Source organism: Monodelphis domestica, chromosome 8 (genome assembly GCF_027887165.1).
Source record: "Monodelphis domestica isolate mMonDom1 chromosome 8, mMonDom1.pri, whole genome shotgun sequence".
In the NCBI taxonomy this organism is placed as follows: domain Eukaryota; kingdom Metazoa; phylum Chordata; class Mammalia; order Didelphimorphia; family Didelphidae; genus Monodelphis; species Monodelphis domestica.
This window is the reverse complement of record NC_077234.1, coordinates 168,726,227-168,742,391: the sequence shown is the minus strand read 5'-3', so window position 1 is coordinate 168,742,391 and position 16,165 is coordinate 168,726,227. Positions and strand designations below refer to the sequence as shown.

The window sequence follows — 16,165 nt, the reverse complement described above, 5'->3', positions numbered from 1 at the left end:
TACAGGCAGTAAGGTGGCATAATTGATAGAATACTGGACCTGGAATCAAGAAAATCTGAATTTTAAATTTAAATCCAGTCTCAGACACTTACCAATAACCCTGGGCAAGTTATATAACTTTTGTCAGCCTCAGTTTCACCAACTATAAAAGGAGGATAATAGCACCTACCTCCCAGGGCTATTGTGAGGTGTTAGCAGAGTATCTGATACATAGTAAGAGCTCTAGTTTCATTATCTACTTGTTTCCTTTTGCCAGGTAGATTGTAAGCTTCTTGAAGGTAGACATTGTATCTTTTACTTTTTTTGCATAACATGCAGGCATAACTTGATTTATTTCTCTTTATATCATTTTGCAGGTATTATGTTTTTCACTTGCTTGTAGCAACATCTATGGGTGCCATTTTTCTAGCAGCACCTACTCATATTGTGTCTCTGTGTCACATTTTAGTAATTCTCAAAATGTTTCAAACTTTTTCTTCTTATATATTATGTTGATCTGTGATCAGTGATTTTTGATGTACCTATTATAATTGTTTGGGGGCTCCATGGACTGCACCAATGTAAGACAGCAGACTTAATTGATAAATGTTCTGTGTCTTGATTGCTCCACTGACCCACCATTTCCCCTCTTCCTCCCTTCTCTTCAGCCTCCCTATTATCTGAGATACAACAATATTAAAATTAGGCCAATTAGGGGCCTCAAAGTGTTAAAGTGAAAAGAAGAGTCAATCAATGTGGCAAACTTCATTGTTGTCTTATTTTAAGAAATTGCCACAGCCACCCCAGTCTTCAGTGATCATAACTGATCAGTTAGTAACCATTAGGCAAGATACTCCACTAGTAAAAGGATTGATACACTGAAGACCCAGCTGATGGTTAAAATTTTTTACTGATAAAGAATTTTTAATTAAGGTATGTACATTATTTATTAGTCAAAATACTATTGCACATTTACTAGACCACAATATAGTATAAAATTAACTTTTATATGAATTGGGAAGCCGAAAAATATGTGTGACTCACTTTATTGTGATATTTGCTTTATTATAGAGTTCTGGAACAACAATATCTCCAAAAGTATGCTGGTAATTATTCGCTCATTCAATCAATGGCTTTTAGTGATGCAAAGAAGATTAAATCACACTCTTATCCTATCCTTCAAGTAGTTTATATTCCAGCAGGAGATATAAGACAAGTACAGAAACTATTATAATACCAGTTATAATGTAAAAAGAAAATAAAAACAGTACAAAGTAATAAACCAGTCTGTTGGAGGAATGATTGCTTAGGAGGGGATCAGGAAAGTAGATGCTTAATTAATATGGGTTGATTGACTAAACTATCAAAAATATCTTGAGAATTCTTGCTCTTGATGGCTAGTTCAAACTGAAAATTTTTAATGAAACTGTCTAAAAGCCCTCAAGAACACATTCCCTATGAGTAAAATAATCCCTTATTTTTTTTTTCTCATGAGAGTTTTGGTTCTGGTGAACAAGAGTTCTTTGAAACTAGAGCAAGAAGAGTGTCATAAAAATAGTTGCATAATGTTAGAGCAGAAAGGGAACTTAGAGAATACCTAGCCCAGTGATAGTAAAACTTTTAGAAACTGAGTGCCCAAACTGCAACACTTATGTTGCATGTGAGCTGCCCCTCACACTTTATAACCCTAGACAGGGGAGGGAGGAAGTGCTTCCACTGGGCTGCTGGGCAGAGGGACCGGTGATGTGAGAAATTACCTCAAGTGTGTGGAAAGGGGTAAGAGAGTAGCCCTCTCTGGCATGCATTCCAGAGGTTCACCAGCACAGATCTAGCCTATTAAGTACACCTAATCTTCCTCTTAGAGATAAAATAGATAAATCCTTGACAGGGGGAAGTGCAAGGTCACCCAGAAAATTAGGAGGAGAGATGGCATTAACAAGAGTCTAGGTCTTATTCTTTTACATCTTTCTTGTTGCTCTTTCCTCCATTTAGTATTTACTAAACCTCACTTATATTAATATCTTATCTCTTTTTTATGTAGGAAAGTTCATATCAGTTAAAAATTATTCTTGCATTATAATGGCAATCCTTGACCAAGTGCCTGAGATGGTCAATAAGCAATTTTTTTGACTGCTAAAATTTTTAAAAAATAATTAAATTTTGATAAGAATTCAGGTATAAGGCCTAGAAGTTTGTTTGAATCTCCTGGAAACAGAGAACAAACACCTTTTGTTTTCCTGATTAGATGAAACAACATTTTTAATAAGCTTTGGAGTGCGAAGGAAGAGCAATGTGTCTATGATAATGACCCAGCTACAATTAAGTTTGCCTATTTCAGATCTATTCCAATTTGAGATTTCTTTCTTTCTTTTAAAAAAAATATGAAACACTCACTTACTTCACTTATTGTCAAACTATATTGCTTTTTCCTATGAAGTCAGCCAGAGTAGCAAGTGAGATACTGACTGGTTGTATGGAAGATTGAAATTTAGAGGCAATCCAATTTGATATTTCATTGGAGAGAATTGTTAAACCATCTGCAGATTGGTAAAGAATTGCTACTCACTCTCCCAGGTGATTTCATTTCTCCCTGAGGATTTCATCATAGCTTGGATTTTTCAGAAACAAACAAACAAATTAAAAAAAAAACCCCACAGGTTTATCCAGTTCTCTTGACCACTACTAAAAGTCATCATCACAGCTTATGCCTTTTCATAATAGAAATTTGTGGTTATGAAGCATTGCCATGTGTGTTGTCTGTTTTTCCCTAAATAACCCTCAGAGTTGAGGAATATAAATGTTATTACCCTAAGGTTACCTTTCATCTATTCCATATGTATTTTATATGTAGTTATTTATGTGTTTCCCTTCTGTTAGAATGTAGGCTGCTTGATGGCAGGGATAGCCTTTGATTTTTCTTTGTATCCCCACTATTTAGATTGATGCTTAGCATACAGCAATAATAATAAATTTTTGTTGATTGCCAAGATGCTAACTCTGCAAAAGTTTGTGCCTTTCTTGCTATCACAGAACTAGTAAATTGTAAAACCAAGAATCATATCTAGGGGTTCTGATTCCAGGCCCATAATTCTTTTTTTTTTTTGCTACATATTGCTGATATTAATCTAAACTCAAGATAGTCAACACAATCAGATAATTTTCTAACTATTACTAGCACTTGATTTTTTCAGATACATTCATATTGCCAAATCAGTCACTTTCTAGGAAACACCTTTCCCCAAAGTAGCTTCTCATTAAACAACAAAAATTTTAGCAAAACTATATTATATAGTGATTAGCAGATAAGAAACTTTCTCTTTTTATAATGTACAGTTTCTTAGAAGAAAGGAAGATATGTAGTTTAGTTTTAGCAATTTGGAATAATTAAATTTCGTAAGATTGTAGATTTATAGAAGGAAGAGATCTCAAACACTATTAAATCCAACTCCTTACTTTATGGATGAGGAAAATGAGGTACAATATCATTGGGTCTCAAAGCCAGTAAGTGTATGCAGGGTTTGAAATAAGATTTAAATCCAGGGTTCTACCTATTATATCACTTGACTGGCTAATTGACCTGAGTTTTACTGTTATGTTCATTTACCTTATGTCAGGCATTCATTGTGCAAATTATTCTTCTGTTTCTGTTTTCTTTGTTTCATCAATTCATAAGTCTTATCATGCTTCTCTGAAATCCTTATATTTTTTATTATGCAATAATATTCTACAATTTGTTCAGCCATTCTCCAATCAATTGGTATCAATTTTGTTTCCAGTTTCCTGCCACCCTTAAAATATTCATGTTAATATTTTGATGTTTTCCTTCTGTTTCTGGGGAGTTAAATCCCGCAGTAGGGTAGCTGAATTAAAGTATATGAATGGTCTGGTCACTTTTCCTTGAAAAATTTCAAATTGGTTTCCAGAAAAGTTAGTCCATTCATTCTTTGATGCTAGATGACATTTTCCTTGATTAGATAGACTTTAAGGCTGTCAGTATATTTACTCTAAATGTGTTTATCTTGAAAGAACCACTGAGCTTATTTTTAAAATATGTGTATGGCATCTTATCAAGATAGATGTTGACCCCTTAGAGACAAAATATTTCTTCTGCCAGAAACATGTAATCCACTTAGAACCCATTGACCTATTGCTGTGCTCGTGGCTTCCTCCTGAGAAATGGGTTGGAGGACTGCCGACCAAAAGCACTTGATATTTACAGAAACATTTGGAGAATGCTCTTAATGAGAAGCCAAATGATTATATGGACCAATACCATATTATTGGGAGTTAATGAAAGTGGAGGAGGGAACTGATATGAATCTAGATCTAATGTTTGTATCAATGTTGATGCCATTCTGTTTTTCACCCCTCTAGTCTGCTATGTTACAGAAATGAAGGAAGGATTATGAGCTCAGCATATATTAATTTATTGGATTAAATGGCTGGAATGAAGAACAATGGGAAATTTGACATAAGATAGGCAAATTTTCATAGGAATAAAGTTGGTATTAAGAAAGAAAGACTTAAAGTATCAGGCAATACAATGATATTTACCTTAGGGAGAGCTTTTTAGATATCTGTGATCTAAGAGAGTCATCCATTTTCATTAGCTGTGTGACTTTAGAAAGAACACTTAGTTTCTCTGATCCTTCAGTTCCACATCAGTGAAATGGGGATAATACAATACTTGCCACATAAGATGGTTGTGAGGGGAGGATTTTATAAATTATAAAGTGTTATAAAATATGAATCATTAGGAAGAGGTACCTGAGTGGAGTGGGTGAGAGATATTGAGAAAAAGAAGAGGCAGTAAAAACAAACTGACTTCTTAAAGCTAGCCAGAATTTGCCTTGGATCCCTAAGTGTTCCAAATCATAATAATTTTGAGTTTTGAAAATCTGGAATATCTTTGAACCAATGTTCTTTAAGATAACTAAATACAGAAATTTGCATAAGAGTAGAAAAAAATCCCAAACTTAAAATATCCTAGAAAACCCAACTGAATGTTCATATTCATAATTACCATACACGCAATGAGAATTTGGAATTCTGTTCACCAAACTATCTATTTTCTTTGATTTCATCCTAATCTATAATGATTTGTAGCACCTTGTAATAGATCACCAGTCTTTGTTTGCACATTAGGCTGTTGTTCAGGCAAGATAGAACAAATCACTTTTGTTGTATCAGACTAAGACTACATGATACTGGCTCTAATCATCTTCGTACTTTACTAGGGAAGCCCTGTCATAGGACTTAGACAAAGCTGTAAATTGAATAGGTGGAGCCCCACTATGGCCCATGCCATTGGCACATGAAAAACTGAGTTTCCATTGGTTTACTGAAGTGAGGTATAGGATTATTGGAAAGGGGGATGAATTTGAGATTGCCAGGTTAACTTTTGGACTGTAGGGTTAGAAATTTAGAATTGGAAGGAATCTGAGAGATTATCTATTTTACCTCCTCATTTTAGAGATGAGGAAATTGAAGCTTCAGTAAGTATAAATCAAATGCCCATTGTCATGCAGGTAATAAGTGGAAGAGCTGAGATTCAGACTCTTAGTCTTGGATTGCAAAACCAGGATTCTTTCCATCGTGCCAAATTTCTTTACATTTTCTAAAAGTTAAATTAGAAATATGGTTGGAGTAAACTTAATTGCTAAAAGAGAAACTGAGTAAGGTGCCCAAAAAGCTCAGTACAGGCAATATGCTGATTTACCTCATTAGCAAGACCAGAGCACACCACTTTTGACATCATCTTTCTGTGTGTGTTTGGAGCGCCTGGGACCTGAACAGATGGCCTAGATATGGGCTCCCATGACTACTGGGCATGCCAAACAGGCAGATGAGTGATCTGGCTTGTTCCTTCTCTTTTAAATTGCTGTCAGCCAGGGAAAAGTGGTGAAAATAAATCACTGACTCCCTCCTCCAAACCCAGCATGTACCTTTCAGTCATCAAAATAAGAAGCATCCTGTAGTGGCTGTTGGGTGATTTCCCTGATAGGAAGAGCCTTTCACACACTCAAGATTAACATAACAAGTGGCCAAGTAGGGCCTCAGAAAGGACATTTTTGTTGGGGACTAAAATTCTGGCATCATATGTGCTACAGCAGGCTTGGATAGAGCAGTGTTTATTCACTCCCAGACGTTTTGTGTCCTTTTCTACTGGGTGCAGTATTTTTGGTAACTGGATGAAGCTCTGTTTACATATCCCAATTATCAGAACACAGGAAATCATAAACAGGAATCATGCTGAATACCTTTGGCAACGTTTGCCATCACCTAGAGTACTGAGCTCCTATCATTTCTTTCATGCATCTATATTTTTAGTTGTTAGTGGGATGAAATAGTGTGGTTAGGGAGTATGCATGAGTCTACATGCCTTTAGTCTTTGTTCTGCAACTGGGTGTCTAACTGGGAGACTCTAAGCCACACTGTTCTGTGTTAGAATCTTTTCCTTATACTTGTAAATGGATATGACAAAGCAGATGCTCCCAATACCGAAGCATTCTTCATTTATATCAAATAGACAATAAATAAATGTTTTCAAACACTGAACATTTTTTTCACAATGGTAATGGTCATACTCGGTTAAGGTGAGAAGGAAGTTACTTTGGGGAAAAAATCTTGTACATATATAAGTGATTTTCTAGTTTTGGAATCTTCATCTGGCTTGTGGGAGGTATGTTGGATATCCCAAGACTCAGAGCAGCATTATAATCCGGATCATAAATTTTATATAGTTTAACATACAGACTTAGTAATGATTCTAGAAATATCATGTGTAGAAATATCTTTATCAGATCTCATGCTTCATATTCTTATCCAACAGTTAATTAGAAGAATCATTGGCCTCTTCAGATCAGAGAATTAGAAATGAGGATTCTGGACTTTGTCCAGATTTTGCTATGATTGTATTAGTTTGTTTTGGGAAAGATGACTTGATTTCTCAAATTATTTTGACCTATTTATAAACAATAATTATCTCACTTATAAGAGTCTCATGAAAATTTGTAAAGAAAATCCAAGTACAAATGATTATTAGTGGCTGAAAAACTTTAATAGTCAGAAATGTTAAGAAGGATGACTGAATTTCAACTAACACTCAAGAAGAGACAGGTCTGCTGTGAGTTAGTCATCATCTCTGGATGATGTATTTCAGGACATGATGCACAGCAGTTGAATTTATCAAAAATGTTTGTAAAGCTTTCTTGTGAAATCATAGGAGGCAGCCTTAACATTGAGAGAAAATGGAATTTTCCCTTGGCTGACAAATACTGCAGTTAGTGATACTTATCATTTTTCTTACTGGGAACAAATTAAAATTAAATTAATTTAAATTAAATTCTCTCTCCCCTCAACTCCTCCATACTCTGCTACAGACCTTCCATTATCCCCTGGTTTTTCATTTCTCCAGTCTTTCTCCAATAAATATTACACTATTAATTTTTCATGTACATTCTATAGACTAATCAATACATTTGGTAATTGCAAGATGATCCTCTGTCTTAAGTCCAAAATCTATTGTTTTCATATATATACATATATATTAAGATATCAATATATTGGGAGGATGTGTTTCAATTTTGATGAATGATGTCATTAGAGTAGATTAACCTACTGATACACATGACAGTGTTTCTTTGTCTTAGTTGACTGAATTTATGACCTCGAGTGGATAAAAAATATTCATCAATTGGTGTTTTACTTTGGTGATAAGACTCTCCAAACTTATCAAAACTGGTCGTTAGATGAAGATTTACAATATGTTTCTAGCTTTACACCTAAAACCTTTTCATTTGGTAGGATCTACCAGGATCTGTTGACTTTTTGAAAAAATAATAATTAGATGCATAATATGTGATCACACATCATATATTTGTAGTAATATATTCATGCATGTTTATAATGATAATATATAATTATATAGTCATATATTGTTTAATATGAGGATATATTTATTATGTAATATATAATGTATAGCTATGTGATATATAATATACACACTTAATACTTATATAATATATGAATATATTTATTATATCATATAATATACAGATATGTTTATGTTTATAACAATGCATAATTATATTATCATTATATGTGCACATATATTTGTATTTTCTTATTCATAGAGGTTGAAGAATTTATCTGACTTAATGAACAATTAAATTGCTTTAAACAAATTATTATAAGTTACTTAGGCATCTGTTCACTCTACCCCAACAACACCTTTTTTTTTCAAACTTTGAAATAGCACCTAATATTTTAGAATGAACATTGTCTTTGAAGAGAAACAGTTCAATTAAAGGAGTTGGGGAACCTTCTAGCTCAGTGGTTCTCAACCTTTCTAATGCCGTGACCCCGCAATACAGTTCCTCATGTTGCAGTGATCCCAAACCAAAAAATTATTTTGGTGGTTACTTCAAAACTGTAATTTTGCTACAGTTATGATTTGGAATGTAAATACCTGATATGCATTATGTATTCTCATTGCTACAAATTGAGAGGTTGAGAACGGTTGTTCTAGCTAGTGATCATTTATTCTTAACCCTTGTCTCTCAACTTCTTCATTTTTATCTTGCTGTTAAATACTACAAGGACAGAAATGGTCAACTGAGGCCTTATTATTTTCTAGGTATTTGAATGGAGAGGGCGAGCAACAAAAGTCACATAATAACTGTTGATTCTCTGGCTCAATTTTAGTTGGAAGAAAAGATCATAGGAAAGTGTGCAGCGAAGAATTCACTGATTGGAAAGATAAAATATGCTTCCTTGATTATCAGCATTCATTGTATCCCATTGATATAAAACCAGAAATAGCTTTCTACAGCTCAGGATCATTTCCATTCCAGGACAAGGCAAAAGAGTAGAACTTTAGGGAGGTTTATTTCATTTCGGGGAGGTTTTAAATTAATTTTTAAGTTTCAATTTCCCCCTCTGGGAAAACCATTCCATATTACAAATGGTATTTAAATACAAAAGGAAAACATTATATGGAAGAAATAAGCTTAACTGATCAATATATCAAAAAAACATATATATATGTGTGTATGAACTGTACATTTATGGTTTTATTTCTATAATTGAATTGAAATATCTCATTTAGGAAATTGGGACTGAGGAATTCAGTCCTTTAGGCATTCAGCCAGTGGGCATTATTAAGCTCCTACTATGTGCCAGGCATATAGCTAAACAAGGGAGAAAAAAAAAGAAAGCCAAAAAACAGTCCCTGCTCTCAGGAGCTCAGAGCATAATGGGGGAGGCAACACACAAAAATATATACAGGAAAGATTGGGGAGAGTCTCAGAGAGAAGGCACTGAGACTAAGGGGGATTGGGAAGGGTTTCTTACAGAAAGTGGGACTTTAGCTGAGAGTTGCAGAAAGCCAGGAAAGCCAGGAGGAGAAGATGAGGAGAGAGAGTTCGTTCCAGGCATGAGAAACAGTCACTGAAAATGCTCTGAGATGGAAGCTAGTTCTCTATATTTAACTTCCTTCCTTTATTCGAATATTCAATTTCTATTTTCCCAAAATAATATTTGACCTGTATCCATAGGATAGCCTCAGAAGTATCAGCGTACTAAGGAAGAATACTTTTTCCCCTCCTAATGATTCACCAATAACACACCAATTTGACACCTTCCTGGGACTGTGGAATTACCAACTCTGCTGTGAAAAAAACTGGAATTTTCGCTCCTATAGGGTGATGCCAATGTCTGAGTTCAAAATCATCTAGGCTTGTGTGCAAGTGTGTGTGTGTGTGTGTGTGTGTGTGTGTGTGTGTGTGCGCGCACGCGTTTCTTCTGCCTCAATACTCTGTTTTAATTCAATAGGAATTTATAGAGCACCAAATATATACAGAGCAGTATCTTAGCTGTTATGAGATACTTTTTTTGCCTGTTTTACCTCGCTAGGTAAGAGGTCTGACTCTTGTTATTAAATAATTATATGATCAGGGATAGGACACACTTTTTAAGCCCCAGTTTATTCATCTTTAAAATGGGGATAATAATGCTGGTTTCATCTATTTCCAAGAGTTATAGTTATTGTGAAGAAAATGCTTTGTAAACTACAAGGTGGTTACATCAATGTGAGCCATTATTAAATTATATATTAAATGTTAAGTTAATATTTAAGGTAACAGGGTGATGCAGTAGAGTATTGAATCTGGAGTCAGGCTGATGTTTAAATTCAAATCCAGACTCAGATACTTTCTAGCTGTGTGACTCTGGACAACACACTTTGCCTTTTTCTGCTACCGTTTCTTATCTATAAAGTGAGAATAAAAATAACCCTTAGCTCTCAGGGCTGTTGTGAGGATTAAATGAGATATATACACTTTGCAAATCTTAAAGTGCAATATCATAATAGCTAACATGTTTATAGCTTTTAGTATGTGTCAGGCACTGGACTAATCTAACTCTTGTTATCACTAATAATAAGAGCTCATTTTAATGTAATTACTGTGCAATTTACATTGCATTTGCCCTTACAACAGCATGCAATTGGCCATATTTGTAACAATAATAATAATAATAATAATGATATTTGATCAAATTTTTTAAGACTCATTGACTCTTGCCATTTAATGAACTTCAGTTGTATTTTTTTCTCTTTTTTTAACCTTGCTACGACAGATTTATGTTGCTTTCAAAAGCACAGAACCTCCTCAGGTCACGGGGATGGTGATGTGGCAGTTATTAATCATTGGGGGAAATAGAATTAATAAAAAATCAAATTTGGTTCAAGAGCATTGATGAAGTCTTTGGGTAAACAGAATGCCAGAAAATTTTTAGGGTTTCATCTTCAAATTAGAGAATTTGGTAACTGGACGCCCTTTCCTATTATTCTATTGTCATATCTCTTAAATATGATTGTTGTATTAGACTCATATTTTCATATATAGAATTTTGGGGTGTAATTTTATATGTAGACTTTGTGGATATTAACTTTGTTTCTCAAACTCAATGTATACGAAGTACTCTGAAGGTCAATGTGGATTCATAGATATGAATGCTGCATTTTTGTTACATATATATAACATTGTTAGTCTGTATAATGCTTTATGTGTTATCCTATTTGATCCTCATTAAAACTTGCAATGTAGGTGCTATTATTATTCCAAGAAATGTAATGAAGGCGCCTAGGATAAAAGAGGTTAATTGACTTGTGGCAGGATTTCAACTCGGTTCCTAGTGATCCCAAATCCAGAGCCATATCTGCTATGCTACCTAGATTTAATTATTAATTCAGATCATGGAAATAATAAACAAACCAACCCAGCACAACTCCTGAGAAAATAACGTAGAATAGAATATAGAATAGAATAGTTATTTCTATTACAAAATATAGTATGATATAGTAGATAAAGAAAGCTTTAAATTTAGGAAGTCCAGAATTCAGTTCAAAATCCAGAGTATGATTTGATGTATAGTATCTCTGTGACCTTGAGTAATTCACTGGTCTTCTTCGTGCCTCACACAACACTTTAATGATATAAATTATAGAGGTGTTGCCAATTTGTAGCAGGGGAGAAAGTTTCTATATCAGGACTTCCCTATTCTGATGAATTCTCAGGACCAGATCAAAAGCACATGACAACACCCATGATGAAATGAAATTATTTTTTCCTTTAGCTATTTACCCAATTTTATTATGTTTTTCTTATGTCAACAGCATTGTCACCTGAGGAATTAACAGAAGAGAGTTGGAAGAAAATGAAATAATTGCATAGTCCTTCTGCTATTCATTTTGCAAATGACAGAACTGAATCCTAGTGAGGTGTGAATTACCCAAAGTCACACAGCTAACTAGTGGCAGAGCCAAACTATGAAGCCAAATCTTCTCGTTCCAAGTCCATTGCCCTTTCCACTATCACTGCCTCTTCTGAACATTTAAAAACTCTAGAAATCTATAAGTGAAACTTCTCTTGAAGACTGGCTAATTTTGTGTCCATTTCATGGGCCTCACAGGTTATATCTAACATGTTATATTTAGCTCAAACTAAAGATTTTTTCTCCCATTTTGAGATGGTTATTGAGGATGAGGTAAATGAAAATAACATAGAACTCTAGGAATGAAACAAAGGACCAAATCATTCAGCTTAATTTCTACCTATATATCTAAAACATACAGGTTCTATACTGTGATGGCTTTCTACTCATAAATAATTAATTTTTATTATTAAAGGACCAAAATGGAGAGTATTTTTAATTCACATAAAATGAAGAACAATAGAACTCCATTTTCCATTAAAATAATTATAATAATAGTTGACATATATAATACTTTGCAGTTCCCTCGGTCTTTGCTTTCTGTGATAGAGAACTAGTTATTTTTTCCATTTTATAAATAAGCAAAATGGGGTTCAGATAAGTCATATAGCTTGGTTAAATGGCTTGCCTATGGTCATATAATAATATTCAGAAGAAGGAAGATTCAATTCTGAATTTATTCTACTTTCAACTTACATTTTGTCCACATTGTCACATTGCCCTTTCTGATGAGGAAGAATTAGAACTGTCCTTACTCAGATGTGAGATCATAGAGGGGAAAGTGCATTATTACTGGATGGATCAAAAAAAATGTCCCTTCTGGCTTTGTTTCCCTTCATGGCAGTAGGAAAGAAAATAAAAGTTTTGATAACTTAGCACCTGGGTTAGTTGAAAAGAAATTATAAATATTTGCTTTTATTCCTCAGAATTCATCTGAGTGTCATACTTTGACTTCTGGCATAACTTTGGAAAATAATCTCCTTCCTTAAGTTCCCTGTCCTCTATCTTCTATCAGATCCCGAAGATGCATAGTGGCCAATTTGGCAGGCTTGTCATATTTACTTGGATTGGGATAATATTTGGACTTGGAGTTTTTTCTAAGAAATGAGATGGACTCTTTCCCATGGATATTACATGAATAAAAATGATGTGAGGCCTTGCTTTGTTGTTGTTGTTGTTGTTTTTAGTAGCCTTGGCCTGTTGGAGGAGCAGAGATTTTCTGTCCTAGGACAGTATTAAGTGAAATCTCCTAAATTCAAGTAGACTTATGGTATTTCTACTGAAAAGGAAAACATGAATGAGGACCTTCCTAATATTTGCTACTCTCTTTGATCTTATCTGACATTTTGGGACTTTGTTCCACTCCCCCCCAAATTTGGTCTATATTTCTTTGAGTTATTATTTAAAGGTCCATTTCATTATATGAATCGATCAGTACTTTAGCCTTTTGAGAATAGGGCCACTATGGGTCACCTCCCCCCTTTTCTAATTTTTAAAAAATAAACCTTTCAAGAATTAGGTTGGTAGTATCATCCCTTCTTCAATGAAGAGAAAATAGGGACAAAGAAAAATTAAAACAATAATTGACTATTTTCAGAAATAGTTAATTCCCAGAAATTAATTCATAAATTGTGGCTTATCATGCAATCAGGTGCCAAGTTTTGATAGTACGTGGCCCTAGCTGTCCTAGAGGCAGATAAAACTTATATACAGAAAATTCATACACTTTACTATATACATTTTTCACATAGGGATGAAACCAAGTGAGACCTAAGGAGAAAGTTAATTACCAATAGGTGGGATCTGAATTGGACTTTAAAGGCTGAGTAGATGCTCAAGAGATGAAAATGGGGAGAAATGTCATTTCAGGATCAAAATGCCAGAGTGGTAATAGACACCTGATGTAGAATGAAATATTCATTCTCAGAAATGCCCAAGGTGTTGATTTGTTTTGATGTACTATAAACATTTGCTTGAAGGAAGGGCTTCTATTTTGGGAAACAGAACTTTCTTGTTCTTTTTGGGATATTTAAATATTGTACTTGAAGATTAGGTTCAAAATGAAAAAGAATATTTAATTGAAATAAAATATCTCAAAATATCTCAAGAATGTGTTTCTTTTATTGGCACAAATTATAATTCTTCTGGGTGTTAGGACACAGTTTCAGGAGTAGGAGACAGTGTTCTTCCTCCCAACCAAAAAAAGTCATTACCCAATTTGTTAGCCCTAACTAAGGCTGTTTCTGACTGGAGCTCGTCTGATTCTCAGGTCTGAGTCTGTTTTGAGATTCCCATCAGCTTGAGAAAAATCTGTCAGAGACTATACTTTTGAGACCTTGGTATCATCTAAATGCCACAATAAAGAACTTGTAGTAGAACTTCAATGGATATCTTATGGCCTAAAATATTAGAAGGTACAGGAAGGTGCTCTAAGTAACAACGGAGAAAAAAATGTGTTCATAGAAATTCAGTTTAAAAGAACATATATAATTCTTTGTGGATGAGTGAATTCTTAGAAAAGACTTTAGTTCAGTAGGATATCAGGATTTCCTGTTTACTTAAATGTTTACTTAAATCTAATTTTTCAATTTTCCCTTATTCTCTATAGTCATCTCTTAGAGTTTAATTCTATGTTCTCTATGATAGAATCAATTATGGAAGTATTCAAAATATGCTTTTAAAAATCTTTGCTTAGCATATGCTTTATAGCATTTAAATACACTTTCTATATTACATATAGAAATGTATGTTTAATGTTCCATATTATATATATGATATTTATATTTTACACATACTATTTTATATCTCTTTCCAGGAGCTTGGTATTTGAAAACTACTTTTGGCATTCTTTCTTTTTCTGGTGCTCCTTCTATTTGAAGGTATATTTTTCTTTTCAACATGCTGTGGTTCATATTTTCCTATGAGTGTGTGTGGATGTGTATTTTATAATATAGGTCCACGAGTCCTACCAAAGTTAAAAAAAAGAGGTGTATGCCATTTCTGGTAAAATCATCAACATCATTATCACCACCAACAAACTTTTTTCTAACCTCTCCTTTGATGGGAACTATGTATTTTTCTTCTTTATTTATAACTCTAAGAATCCTAAATTTTCTACAGAGCTCATCTTATATGCCTCATCCTATGAAAAATTTCCTAATATCTTCAGTTGCTGGGATCATCCTCCCCCTCCTCAAATTAACTTGCATTTGTTTGGTATATACAGATATACGTGCATTTTGTACCTGTTCTTACCCTTTTAGAATACATGCAAGCTCCTTATAGGTTTTTTGTCCTTTTTGCAAATGGTAAGAACATAATCAATTAATCTTAAACCATTCATTTTATTTCAGGTCTATGTTTTTCTTTCATACTGGAATGATGGAGTGATGATAATGCTGGAATGAAAAATTTCCATCTTAATTTAGATGTTATGGTCATTTGTATCTGGGCAACTATTTAAAAAGCTAGTTAGAAGATTTTTGTTATCTCCCCAAATACTATCTTCAATCATGTCAGTGGTCCATTTGAAAAGATTTAACACCATGTGCAGGAAAAAAAGCTCAAGCAAAATAGTGGACTGACATCCTACAAGGACTTAACTGGTCTGAAACTTACTCAAGGTCCCCTAAGGAAATAATTCTAGGGTTTGGCCAGATTTTCACTGACCTGAACTAAAACACATTTCCCTCATAGCACTGGCAAAATTCGCCAGATGACAAAGCAGTAAATTAATCTCAAAATCTGAATTGGAATCTGTCACAGAAAAAACATTATACTAACACTAGGACCTGAGGTTAATTTCATTTCTGTTCGTTTTATTCTAATGAATAATAGAACAGTAGTTAATGCAGTCTACTTCAATTTGCTCCAAGGCAATGAATTAAGAATGAATATATCACATATTGATATTAGTCAGACAAATCACCAGGCCCTATCACCATTTGAGAGGACCGAAAAGTTATTGTAGCTCTAAACTGTACTTCAGCAGGATCTTGTGGGTAGCAATTATATAAAAAAAAGGTTTCTAGTTGCTCCAGTGACGTTTCTGCAAAAGTCAGACTTTCAAAAAGCAGATAAAAGATGTAAGACACAAACTGCTCCATAAATTCAATCTACTGTGTATATATTATCTGATTTCAGCATGACTCTGAGACAAGGTTATTTTTTATCTTTATGGATGCTGTATCACTAGCATCTGAATGGTGGAGAATAACTGCTTTTATTTATTTTTTATATATGAATGGATGGAAATTATGAAGAGAACCACTTGATAGACTCTAGCTGGCTTAGTTTTCCCCTGATAAAGAAGAGGAGAAAGGAAACATAAGAAAAGAGAGCTGAATTGTGAAAAAGGCAATCTTATAAATTGTTTATGATTGTAGAGGATGCAGCTTTTGCTTCCTGATGA

At 33.9% G+C, this 16,165-nt stretch overlaps 1 protein-coding gene across 1 annotated transcript in view; it reads left to right on the top strand.

Annotated features, from left to right (window-relative positions):
* The window catches only part of FGF14 (fibroblast growth factor 14), an 861,172-nt gene that overhangs the window by 81,801 nt on the left and 763,206 nt on the right, over window positions 1–16,165 (top strand). The window lies entirely within an intron of this gene.